The sequence below is a fragment of the Phaenicophaeus curvirostris genome, chromosome 31 (genome assembly GCF_032191515.1).
Source record: "Phaenicophaeus curvirostris isolate KB17595 chromosome 31, BPBGC_Pcur_1.0, whole genome shotgun sequence".
In the NCBI taxonomy this organism is placed as follows: domain Eukaryota; kingdom Metazoa; phylum Chordata; class Aves; order Cuculiformes; family Cuculidae; genus Phaenicophaeus; species Phaenicophaeus curvirostris.
This window is the reverse complement of record NC_091422.1, coordinates 491,434-504,351: the sequence shown is the minus strand read 5'-3', so window position 1 is coordinate 504,351 and position 12,918 is coordinate 491,434.

Here is a 12,918-nt window from a genome sequence, read left to right as displayed (position 1 = left end):
CACAGTGCAAAAGTGTTTCCTGATGTCCCGAGGGACCCTCCTGTGTTTTGAGTTTGTGCCCATTGTCTCTGGTGCTGTCACAGGGCACAAACTGGGAAGTGCCTGGCTTTGTCTTCTTTTCATGCTGCCATCATTTTTTGCACACATTGATGGGAGTCCCTCTGAGCCTTCTCTTCTCCAGGCTAAGCAGTCCCAACTTTCTCAGCTTTTCCTCATAATGAGAGATGCTCCAGGATCTTCATCATCTTAGTAGCCCTTCACTGGAGTCCGGTGATCTCCATGTCTCTCTGGTACTGAGGAGGTCAGGACTGGACACAGTACTGCAGCTGTGATCTCACCAGTGCTGAGTAGATGGGAAGGATCTCTTTCTTCAGTCTACTGTCAGCATTCCTTCTAATGCAGCCGAGGATACTGTGACAACCAAGTTGCTGTCTATTCAGCCTGGTGTACACCGGGACCCTAGGGACCTTCTCTGCAAAGCTGCTTTCCAGCCCATAGGCTTCTGTTGGTGCATGGGCTTGTTCCTCCCCAGGGGCAGGACTTACATTTCTGTCAGCACATTTCTCCATGTAGTTAAGGTCCTGCTAGGTGGCAGCACAACCCTTTGGCATATAGCCACTCTGCCCACTTTTGTGTCATCTGCAAACTTGCTGAGGTCACATTGCACCCCATCATTGACGTGATAAATCAAGATGTTCAATAGGACTGGACCCAGGATTGACTTATCTTATTGTGAAGTTCAGGTACAGCTTTACACGCAACTTGCTGGTACTCCAAAACTTACAGGTACTCCAAAATGAATCACCTTGCATTTTCATCTTCACTCATTATTACTTCCATCAGCCTGGTGCTAACTGTACGTGTGATTCTGTAGTAGGAAGGGAGCACAGTTGTATTCTGTTATTTGTTTCTAGCATCTTTGTAAAATGGTAAGGTGGACAGGTGCAACAACCCCATTACTTGCAAAGCCATACAGATTTTTCATGAAACAGCGGTCTTTTTATATTACATTATTGTCCAGATGGCTAAGTATATGGTAGAACAGAATTAATAGATGTTGGGGAAATCCACCTCCATGTGGAACAGATCGTAACATTGGCAACCAGTCAAAAAACCCTCAGAAAGGTTGCAGCTGAAGGACACCACTGTTGGAAACACAGATGAAGATATATTCCTGAACTCAAGAAGGAAACACAGAGGATGCATTATTGTATGGAATGATTAGATGACTGACTAATGAGCCTTGAGGGGCAAGGAAATTGGCTACAAAAGCAATTAGATAACCACCTGACATCCCAATGTACTCTGTATAAACATTAAACTCTTACTATGTTTAGTTGGCAAAGCAAAACGAGTGGCGTTTAAGCATGCAAGACAAACTCTTACAGGGATAAAGTCTGCATTAAACAGATTGTTCTGCCCAAAGTGTGTTAGGAAAAGCTTTTCTTTGTCAGAAGGTGTGATAACACATTGTAGTAGCAGCATTATAAGTCACTGTGCACAGTTTTTGTTCCATTTTCTGGATATGATACTGCATTAAAACCTATATTCTGCTTCAAGCATTCTGTTGTTGCATACTGTTAGGTATCAATGGCAATATTTTTCAGGGTTTTTTTTCCTTTTTTTCTCCCTCCAGTGACAAAACTATTGCATAACTGCCCAGATTTGAGTAACAGAATCTGATGAACCATTTGATACATGTTTCTGTGACATGACATCTATTAAATGCACTTAGATTGAATCATAGAATCATAGAATAACCAGGTTGGAAGAGACCCACTGGATCATGGACATTAGGGAAAAATTTTTCACAGAAAGGGTCATTGGGCACTGGAACAGGCTGCCCAGGGAGGTGGTTGAGTCACCTTCCCTGGAGGTGTTTAAGGCACGGGTGGACAAGGTGCTATGGCGCATGGTTTAGTGTTCGATAGGAATGGTTGGACTCGATGATCCGGTGGGTCTCTTCCAACCTGGTGATTCTATGATTCTATGATTCTATGATTGAGTCCAACCATTCCTATCAAACACTAAACCTTTGGTGGTGGTCAGTTTGGGTATGAAGCCGTATAGTCAGCCTACCTTGTAAACCTTCAAGAGAGGGGAACCGGACTACAGAAGCAATTAAATGAACGGTTGCCATTTGCCAGATTGAGTTTTAAAGTGGCTTTATTGATTGAAGGATTCTGTCTTGCTTAGTAACGGATAACTGTACAATGTGAAAGGTCTTTCAGCAAGATAGAACAAAAGGTGTTCCTTTACGTGTAAATGGTTAAACAGTTTTATGCCAATTCTCTTAACATATAGCTTGAGTATACAAAGATCTTGACCTTGTGTAGTGAGAGGAGGGGGTTTCATGGGTTTCTACATTGCCAGAGGGGGCTTTTCCTACAGGAGGGAACTGACATGAATATTTTGCTTAGGTTTCTCTTTCCAATACACTTTCAAATTATTTTTTTCAATGGCTATGAACTGGAGAGTAGCAGATTTAGACTAGACATAAGGAAGAATTTCTTCGCTATGAGAGTGGTGAGGCACTGGCCCAGGTTGCCCAGGGAAGCTGTGGCTGCCCCATCCCTGGAGGTGTTCAAGGCCAGGTTGGATGGGGCCTTGGGCAGCCTGATGCAGTGGGAGGTGTCCCTGCCCATGGCAGAGGGGTTGGAACTGGATGGGCTTTAAGGTCCCTTCCAACCCAAACAACTCTGTGATTCTACTTGGTAGAGTCTTTCATTCGTAGCCCCACCCAGTAAAGCAACAGCTTTGGAATTCTTTTGTCAGGGAACTCTTGGGAAGCCTGTCAAGGTCAGGTAGTGATTTGAAAGGCAATCCTAGTGAGCCAAAGCTGAAGTGTTCGTAATATTTTAAGAGCAAAACTAGGTTTTCTGGTAATATTGCTAGGGGTAATGTTCAGCATTGTTTTCAGTAAATCTTGAGCAACTTTTTCTGCGTAGAGGTGCTGAAAGTGTAACCGACTTCTGTTTTTGTGATAAATGAGTGCAGCTAAAGGGGCTTGTTTAAGAAAGCAGTAATTTGCAGGTTATCTATTGCAGTTGTAACTATGGATGGCATGGAGATGAGACAGGTATTTGAAACAAGTGGTTTATCTCCTCTGTAACCAGCTGGTAGGAAAGAAATTAGGTAAGGGTTACTGTTTTTTTTCTTCAAGAATAATTACAAGCACTTCTTAAACATGTAGAATAATGTTTAAATTGCTATCAGAAAATCATGCTTGGTTTATTAAGGCAGTGTAAAATTAATCATGTATTCATTTCTCATTTACCTCAATCAGATGCAGAGGTCCACGTACTTGGTACTTGCAGTTTACAATATGTACTACTGAACCTCTAAAGTATTGTTACAGTCCTTATTTTTGAATAGGGTAAGAATTCTAGGGTTTTGATCTGAAAGAGCTTTATTATGAAGTGACATATCTAGCTTTAGAGACAGAGATGGGATTGGTACATCTGAAATGAATTAATAATGTATTAAGACTGATACTAGCTTTGCCTCATAAGTTGCCCTTACTATTTAGCCTCAAGCAGAAGCAAGAAACACACAAAAAAGGAAGGTTGTTAAAGTAGAAAGTTAAATATTTAATACTAGCCTTTGTGCTGTACATTCTCCTTTTGTTGTATTCATGGAAATATGTTTTGGAACTGAGGGAAAATGTTTTTTTATATTGGGGTAGTGGCAGAAAGGGCATTCTTGATTGAGGCATCAAAGTGCTGGACTTTGTAAAAGGCATGAGAGAAAATGCCTGGATTAGCCTTAAAATTTTCACTGTTACCATTTCTTTTCTATTGGTTATTCTGGATCTCATTTTGGCTTTCATTTGGGATTTGTCTGTATCAGCCCTTTTTTTCTTTCGTCTTCATGATTAGGTAGATAACCAGGTAGCAATAAGGGGTTATTGTTTTTCCAGTAGCAGTTTTAATTTTTCAAGCCCTTTGAAATTTATCCCGTCAGTTACAACATGCTGGATGTTCTGTGATGCATTCTGTCATTAAATTTTTTTTTTCAGCCTCTTGCGTACAAAAATACCCACTTTAATTCCTTTTTTTCTGTGCCAAACAGGAACTGGGTATTACACAAAGGAAGGGGTTTGGAGTAGAATGGATCTTTAAGTGAAAACATTAGAACTTGTTAAAAAAATCGAAAGTGTTTTCTTTTCTCACCTTGGATGATGTAGTTAGAGCATTATGGTATGTCTGAGATCTTTATTATCTGATTTGTCAGTGATGAGTGAGGATAAAAGCATGCCTACCTGTTTGCAGAAGCATGTATTTCAGCACTGTCGCACCTGTGTCCTGGGCTGAGCATCCTTCAGGCTGTGTTGAAGGGTAGATACTGTTCCAAGGCTTTTGATACTCAGCTGAAAACAAGAACTAGGCACAAATTCAGGTGTTTTGTTCTTCAGAGAGAAAAAAGTCATTATGAAGCGTGGTATTTTTCTCTTTGGAAGATTCATATATTTTTAAATAAGTTCTGATGTTTGCGTGTCTCTGCCTTCTCACAAAGAGGTCTTGACTATTTTGCATGGACCCAGTATTTTAAACTGTGTCACAGGGCTCCTGCTTTACTGGGTACATTGTCTCGGAAAAAAATCTTAATAGCTTCTACAGATCCATGAGAAATTCTGCGCTAGCTTTTTCTTGTAAGACCTTGCATATGCAAAAGACATTTTAAATTTGTTCTGGAAATAAGCTTTACTCCCAACCCCTGCATCTCATTTCACTGAGTTTTAAAGTGTATTCAGTGACTGAAAGAAGCAGGGATGTCCTGATCACAGTTCTTTCTTGCGTTGGATCCGTGTCAGAAACCTACATCTAATTATGCTGGTGTTTTAAATGAGAGGGAGTTAAAAATATACTTGCATGTATACATACATTACATGTTCACACTTTTTTTTCTCCATGTTCGCGCTTTTTTTCTTCTTATTCAGAACTTGGAAAAAAAGGAAGTGTTTGGAAACTGAATGCTACCAAATGCAGCTGAATAATCACTTCTTCAAAAAATGATTTCTGTAAGAAGAAAAACGTTGCCCCAAAATTTGGAAAGATGAATAGTATGTGAACTAAACCTGGTGCAGTACGTGCTTCGCAGGGCTGAACAATCGACTCCAGTGCTTATGGTAGGTTTGGCAAACAAAAGCTTGTGAAAAGCTCAAAAAATTTAGTGTGATTTCATGGAGCTGCTTGTAACACTGTTGCTACTTGAAAGAGTTGGTTTTAGGTTGCTTTTGCTTGAGACAGAACTGATCAACAGCCTTAAGCTGATGTTGTAGGCAAGAGTGGTAAAAGAAAGAAATATGAAGCTTAGGGAAGACTGTTTGTAAATGAATTAAACTTTTTTCCTGATTGTTTGCTGAATTCATGGGTAAGGCTTTTAAGAAAGCCAGTTCATCAGCCATACTGAACAGAATGCTAAACCAGTAGTTTAGCACTAATAGTGTTAAAAGTATGTTTTAGTTTACATAGCATATACAATATAATTTTTTATCACATTTTTTTATGTTTTTAAAGTGTAAAAATCTCTTTGGGGGTGTAAGAAATGTTCTGCAGTTTCATTTATCTTTCTAATTGACTTAACCTGGTATGTATAAAACATTTAAAACTGGAGTTGTTGCTTATTTTAAGCCTGAAGAGAACAGTAGGTAAGGTAGCTTGGCTCAGCTGTCCCTTGTAACAATCACAAAGTCAGGGTTTGAGTGCAGCTGATTCTTATGTGTCTACATCACAGAAGGAAAAGCTGAACATCGTATTTGCATAACCTAAGTAATGTTTTGTACATAAGAATAGAGAAGGTCAGTGTGAAAGTAGGATGTCTGAAGAGTTTTGTTTGCTCTGAGGGTGGATTTGGCAAGTGGAGTGTAGGGCCGAACCCTCTCTTTTCTGTATGCCAGTGGAAGAGGAGACTGCAAGAAGATAGAGCTTCAGGTGTTCTGAATTTCAGCTGGTGTAAAAATTGCCTGTGGTTTCCCAGGTGCAGGTGAAGCTGTGTTGGCTAATGCCATCTGAAGAGGCAGTTTGGTGGTCTGTGGCTGAGTGTGTTATACTGGAGTTAGTTATTGAGTTTCAGTGCTGCTCCTGTTCCAGTGCACGTCTTCAAGAGCAGCAGTAAGGCACAATAAAAGCTTGCTTTTAAATATAGTAATTTTTATTTTTGTCTTGTAAGTAACAGCTTATTTTTGCAGTGATTTCCAGTGTGGTTCAGAAATCTGAGACCCTGGTTTAGGGTTGAATGGAGTGCCAAAGTGCTTCAGTGAATCAGGACCTCATCTGGGTTCCCCAAACTAAAACAGCCAACGTCAGCAACAGCTGAGTGAGTATGGGCATAAGTTTGTATGCATTTTATCAGCACTTCTCTGTTCTCTGTCAGAATTCAGGAAGGTAGTGCTGCAGTGTAATGTGAGGAGTCAGGTTCTCTCGGCATAAGTGCATTTGTGTTTGGTTGGTTCTTTATATGAAGAAAAACAGAATATAAATATAATATCAGATTATAAGCCTGCTACTTTAGAGTTTGGGCAGTATTTTCAAGGGAAAAGAGTGTATTCATCAAGGATCTTACTGTCATTTGTAGTCTCACACTATCGAAGCAGTAACAGATTGAGTACAGGTATGACTTTTTATCAGTTTGTATTTCATGCTCTTGCATAAAATTAATGCATAGTTTATGTTGCAAGCCTTCCAGGGGTGTTATGATTCCTGCAGAAAGAAAGCCTCAAACCTCGCTTTCCTACAAACCTAGATTGTGTTACAGAGTAAATGAGATTGCAAAGTAATGCGCTTACAGGATGTATTCTAATGACATTTCTGCTTTGGTTTAAGTATGTAACTTACAAGTTGGGTGTTGTAGTTTAGCATGTGTGATGAATTGCTTCATGGAGAAAAGATTACATTGCAATCTAATAAATAGTAGAGAAATCATAATTAAGCAATGTGGTTTAATCTTTAAATGCTAATAATGCACTTTTAGAGACCCAGAGGAAGCCTACGTAATTAAAAAATTGGAAAATATTTACTTAAGTGTCTTCTACCTAATTTTCCTGTTATGCTTGCATTAAATCTGAAGGACATTTACTGGACAGAGGTCACTTTAATAGAATTATACAGAATCGATCATAAGCCCTGATACTTTCTTTAGAATAAAATATTTGTATCCTGCAGCTATAAAATAGAATGCCAGAAGCTTCGAATATTTTAAGGAAAATTAGTTTTGAGATACAATGTATTGATAGGTATGGTTGGAGTCAGTGATCTCAGAGGTCTTTTCCAACGTGGTGATTCTGTGATTCTATGTATGTAGCGAGAGGTCTAATGGACCTTATGATTATTAGTTATGTCAGTTCAGAGCCAAGTCTCCAAGTAGAGTGCTTTTTTCTTGGATTTTTTTTTTCTTGTGTTTGCTTTGAAGTACTTTCTATAGGTAACATATATCAAAATTAGAAATGTGTCAGCACTGTATGGTAATAGGCTCATTGTCTAAATAATGTATGTTTCATGAGGGCAGTTGACTTAAGGATCACTTATTCACCACTTGGAGGGCGTTTAACTATAATTTTAGGGTTGAAAAGAGCGCCTTGAGATATGCAATAATTTGATAGAATAAAAAAGATTGTTATGTGGTGAGTGTAAAATTATGATTTCACCCTGTGTTTACTGATGAAGGACAATTTAGTTCTTGGGGGGACCTGATTCTCCAAATTTCTGGCGTACATGATTATGTGCTATACATAGTCTTTATATTACTTATTGCTTTTGTAGAAACTGCTGTATGTTGGAGCCCCACAGAACAGATGTTTGTTGGCAGATTCACTCTAAACAGTAGGTGTTCAAATGAGGGAGCTTTTGTTTTTTAAGCTTCTGCAACAGTGGGGGCATATTGCAGTCTACCTTTTTATGTTATTAATTTTTTCTTAAAACCTTCAGTTGGAGCCTTGGTAGTGAAGGATTCAGGTCTTTTGTCTTTTTAAGCAAGCTTAGGTTTAATAAATACGGTTTCTGTGCTACAACCTGTAGCTTCTGCTGTCATATGCCCAGTTATAAACAGAAATATAAATTGTTTATTTCCTTTCCAAGTATGTCTTTAATTAAATTATAATTTTTTTTGTAGGTGGGAGTTCTTTTCTTTTTCTTTCTTCCCCCCCACCCCCAAATTCGATTTAAAGCTGAGCTCTTCCAGTGACCCCCTTTTTCATGCAGAACAATGGCTAATACTCTTGGAAAAGTGTTCATAAAAGATTTAGGTCCTGTACAGACAGACTCTAAGTGTTTTAGTCTCAGGCTTCCAGTTTTGACTTTAAAAAAATATTATCTTAGCTCTCCCGTGGTACCTAAAATGGTCTGGCTGTGAGAAGTTGCTGTATTTTTGATGTGTATGTGAATATGCGTGCTTTATCATAGAATAATAGAGTAGTTTGTGTTGGGAGGGAACTTTAAAGGTCAGCTAGTCCAACCTGAGCCTTAGTGATTTCACATCTGTGGCCAGCTGGGAACAAAGATCTAGGTATTTTTATAAGCAAATACTAAGGTAGGAGGGCTGGCGTGGCATTTTCTGTGCACGCAGCAGAAGCTCTTACTTCTACGAATGTTTTGGGGTGCTTTTTTTTCTATATCTGGCTCGAAGCAATGAATGTGATATTTGCAGTCCTTGTTCCTACTGTAGCCTGCTGGCTTGAATATTTGCCCAGAGAGGGGATGGAAGGTGCCCTCCTTCTGTTGGTAAAAAAATCATCAAATTTACATTGTATTTTAATTCTCCACAGATAGATCCTAATTCAAATAGGCTGCTGGTATCAAAACTGGTGTGCTCCTTCTGTTGAAGCTATACCAGTGGTGCTTGGATTGCTGCTGGTTGGGTTTTTAGGGGTGTGTGTTTGTATGATAAGCCAGCAAATGCTTGAAGAAATATAACTTTAGGGCTTGGATCATTCCTGTTAGGACAAAAAGAGTTTTGATCCCTTTTCTCAGGGTAAAACTGTAATCTCTGATGGTTTTATTCAAAATAAAAGATAGAAACTAGACTCTGAGGCAGCAGAGTTTTCTGCTGTATCTGTCTTGTCTTTCACGATGAATTTGCATCACAACTTTCTTCTTTACTAGCTAAATAGAACATTATAAAAAGAAAAGTGGCAAATGCTTTCATCCAGTATAGTGTACAGCCTGTAGCTGGGAGCTGTCTCCTGAAGGGATGTATTTATTTATTTTTGTCTGTTAGGCAGAGAAGAGATTTCAGCTGGGATTCTTAATTGCTGGAGAAGTGCTTTGACCTGTACTGATGTACAGTGGGTTTTGGGGGAGCAGGTGAGTTTTGAAAGTTTCAATGAATCCTTAGCCATTGTCCCTGGAGGAAGAAAAAAAAAAAGCGACTTAGAGAATGTAGGAGTATCTCTCTTTATGTTCATAAAGGGAAATCATTAGACAAATACGTGACATTCCTTTTAATAGGAAGATGTATATTTTCTTGTTTATATATAGAATGGCTATATTATAAACCCTTGTTGGTAAAGGAAGATTGGTAAAGGAAGACGTTGCATGACTTTTTGTTTTAATCGTGCTTGTACTGCTATGTATGAAAGTTGTGAATGGCAGTGTGCATGTTAAATATAATTACGTGTGCTTTATTTCTTTTTTTTCCAGTCTGTCATTAGTGAATGAATTGAGTAGGAGGACAGACTGAATTTAGCCTTAAAAATTTACTATCGTATTTCAGTTGAGGGTAGAGGCATTGAAAACCATGAACATCTATTAAGGAGTACACAGCTTTTCTATGTTTCATAATTCCTTTTTGACTCCATCATCTGTAGCAGTTGTATAAATTACTTCTAATTTTGCAGTATAACTGAAAAATTCTGTCTTTACTTTGCAGCATGTCATTATTAGCTCTAAAGAAAAAAAAATATATTGTTTGCTCTGTATAAAGGGCATTTAAGGAAAGGAGAGTGAATTCAAATCAAAAGAGAGAAGGAAATGTAAACCGTAGCCACAGATGTTTTCCTTAGAAAGGAAATGTAAATTGCCACTTTGCAAACTGAACTAAATAGAACATCTGTGAGTTCTTGTTTTCTTTCTTCAGGACTTGATTTTCTTCTGTTTCTGCTAGTCTTAAGAGATGCATATTCATCTTGATTCTGCTTCCATTGCCTGCTAACTTCAGCAGCGCTTTGTGAGAAGGTCATCACTGTATCTTGACCTGCTTTAAAAAGCTCCTGGATAGTACAGGTTGGGCAGAAGTTGCTAGTGGAAATGCTGGCACAGTTCAAATGCCAGTGTGAAGCTGCAATGCGTGGGCAACGTGGCTGTTATTTTTTGTAAATGGGAAGAAAATAAGAAATGTAAAAGAAATACTGTTGTGTTTTTGGTGGTTTTTTTTTGTATTATTGATAATGTACAATAGGTGAACCTTGATTAGCGATAGTTAGAGTTATGTTGAAGGTTCTCAAAGCTGCAGCACAGAAAGAGAGGAAAGATTCAATTGATTAAATATGGGCTTTATTCTTTTGATTCTGAAATAATCTGGGCTTCCAGAACAGTTTGCATAGCACTTGAACAATTACAGCAGGTTCCCCAGGTGTCTCTGCACTCTTTGATGGCATCTATGGTCATTACACAGCTGGGCTGTGTTCTCAGTTTCTCTTTCCTGTGGTGTGTTTTCTCCTTAGACTGTTGCTAGGGCAGAGCTGAGGAAGAGCTCCCCCAGACACCCCTATTGCTCTCTGTGGTTCAAACACATGGTTCCTTTGGGTAGCAGTATCGAGTCAAGTCTTGATCTGTGTGCTTTGCTCGGTTTTCTTCTGTGATGGTCACCTGCTTTGGCATCTATGCACAGTTTTCAGTAGCGGAGCGAGGCAGTGCTACTTTCCAACTGAACTCTGTCAGTGGTGAGTTTTCTATCTTGCACGTTCATCTGGACTAGCTCTCCTGCTCAATTCAGTAGTTAAAGATTACTCCAGGACATGATTCTGTGGAACTTGTTTTTAAAAGCTTGCAATTTCTTTTTCTTAGTGCTTATGTCAAGGAAACCAGATTTAAAGTTTTAAGAGTCCAAATTAACCAAATGGAAAAACTCGCATAAATGTCCTAGTGTCATGTTTATAGAGTAGAATTTAATTTAAAATTGCAGCCAAAATATCTTGAATCAAATGCAGATAAATAGATCTGTAACTGGGTGCATGGATCACATAAATGACTGATTAATTTGTGATTGGGAACTGTAAACCAAACCAGAAATAAAACTGGGGAGAAAACCCCAGACAGACTCTGTAATTCAATGTTGGATTGTTTTGTAGGATAAAGATTGGTGACAAGGTTTTTTTTTTCCCCTCTTCTTTTATTTCTGCTTTTTACCATTCAACTTCAAAGCTGGATAACTTTATTTTGTAACCATCCTACACTGCATAGGTGCTGTGGTTCTTTCAGTATTTTTGATGGGAGAACAGCATTGTCTGCCCTGGTAGAAAGTGTTAGTGCCAGAGTAAGGGACTGTGAAGAGGAAAATGTGAGGACAGACCTCCAGCTTTTCCACTCTTGCCTCATTAATTCTCTTTAAGGGGTTAAGAAACAAACAGCAAGTCATTAATATGTCCAGCTTGGGTCCATTGCCATTTCTGACTTAGTGCTGATGTCACACCTTGTCAATGCAGAGATGGGTACAGGAAGAAGGGTGACAGATGAATACTGTGAAAATGAAAACTCGAGGGCAACTGTTTATTGGTAGTTGCCTAGAAATGAGGCAGCACTTTGTCCCAAGCCCATAAATAACAAGGACAGAGGGCTTGGCTGCTTTTCTGTTCATGCTGTGCCTCTACCTAACAGAGGAAAAGGTCCAGAAGAAGCTCCTAAGTTCTCCCTTTAACTGCTGACAAAATATGGTTTTTACAACACTTTAAAAAGGAAGTAAATACTGTTAACTCCCTCATCTTGGAGGTGGAGTAATTGTGAAGTTACACGATTGCTTTCGAAGGATCTAGAAAGAGATCTCTACGTGGCAGACACTGATCTCGTGCTCAAGCCGCTGAAGGAACTTGCTCCATCAGTCATACATTTGGCTGTATTGCCTCTAATTTCCATCTGCACATCCCATCCAAGGCAGGAATAGTAACTTAATATTCCGCTGCTGTCTAGTTACATTAGCCACTTGTGAAATTTGTTTCCTGGTTTCATCTTGCTGATTTTCTTCACAGAGGATGAAGAACGCTGTCACTTATTTATGCCTTGTCTTTGAGCAGTTGAGGTCTGTGCAGTGACCGTAAAGATACTGAATTTAAACCTTGTTAATCACAATGTTTGTTGTCCATATGGTTCTGCTTTGTACAGTCAGTTTTATTTTGTTCAATGTCACTTCCTAGATTCTCTTTTTAGTCCTAATGTAGAAGAATTGCAATGTTGCATTTTAGAACAAAACATGCAAGCCTAGTCTGATATTTAGCTTTTGTTATTTAATCCTTTCTCCTTGATTTGGGTTTGAAGGTCTTTCTGTTCCTGTTATTTCTGGAACAGGAAAAAATAGTTCTGACTATTTTTTGTAAAACTTCCAATATTAATTCAGAGAACATTCTTAAACACTTATGTGTTGTGCAATATATTTTGTTTAAAGCACTTAAAACATTTTTGAGAATAAGAAGTCTTCCTTATCTACAACTAATACAACAAAACAATCTTTCAAGCATCTAAAACGTTGCTTTTATTCTTGTTTTATCTGACCTGTGCTGACCAGTATCTGAGAGGGATGGGATGTGTATGGATATGCCACGTACCTGTAGTTTTTTATGTAAATGATTAATTTTTTGCTATGTTTGTGTCCTTTTAGTTTTACTATTTAATGCTAGATGTACAGAAGAGGAACTTTTATCTTCCATAAAAAATATATGTATATTTTGGTAATCATGAGCAATGGTGGTGGTTTGACAATGATGCTAAACCA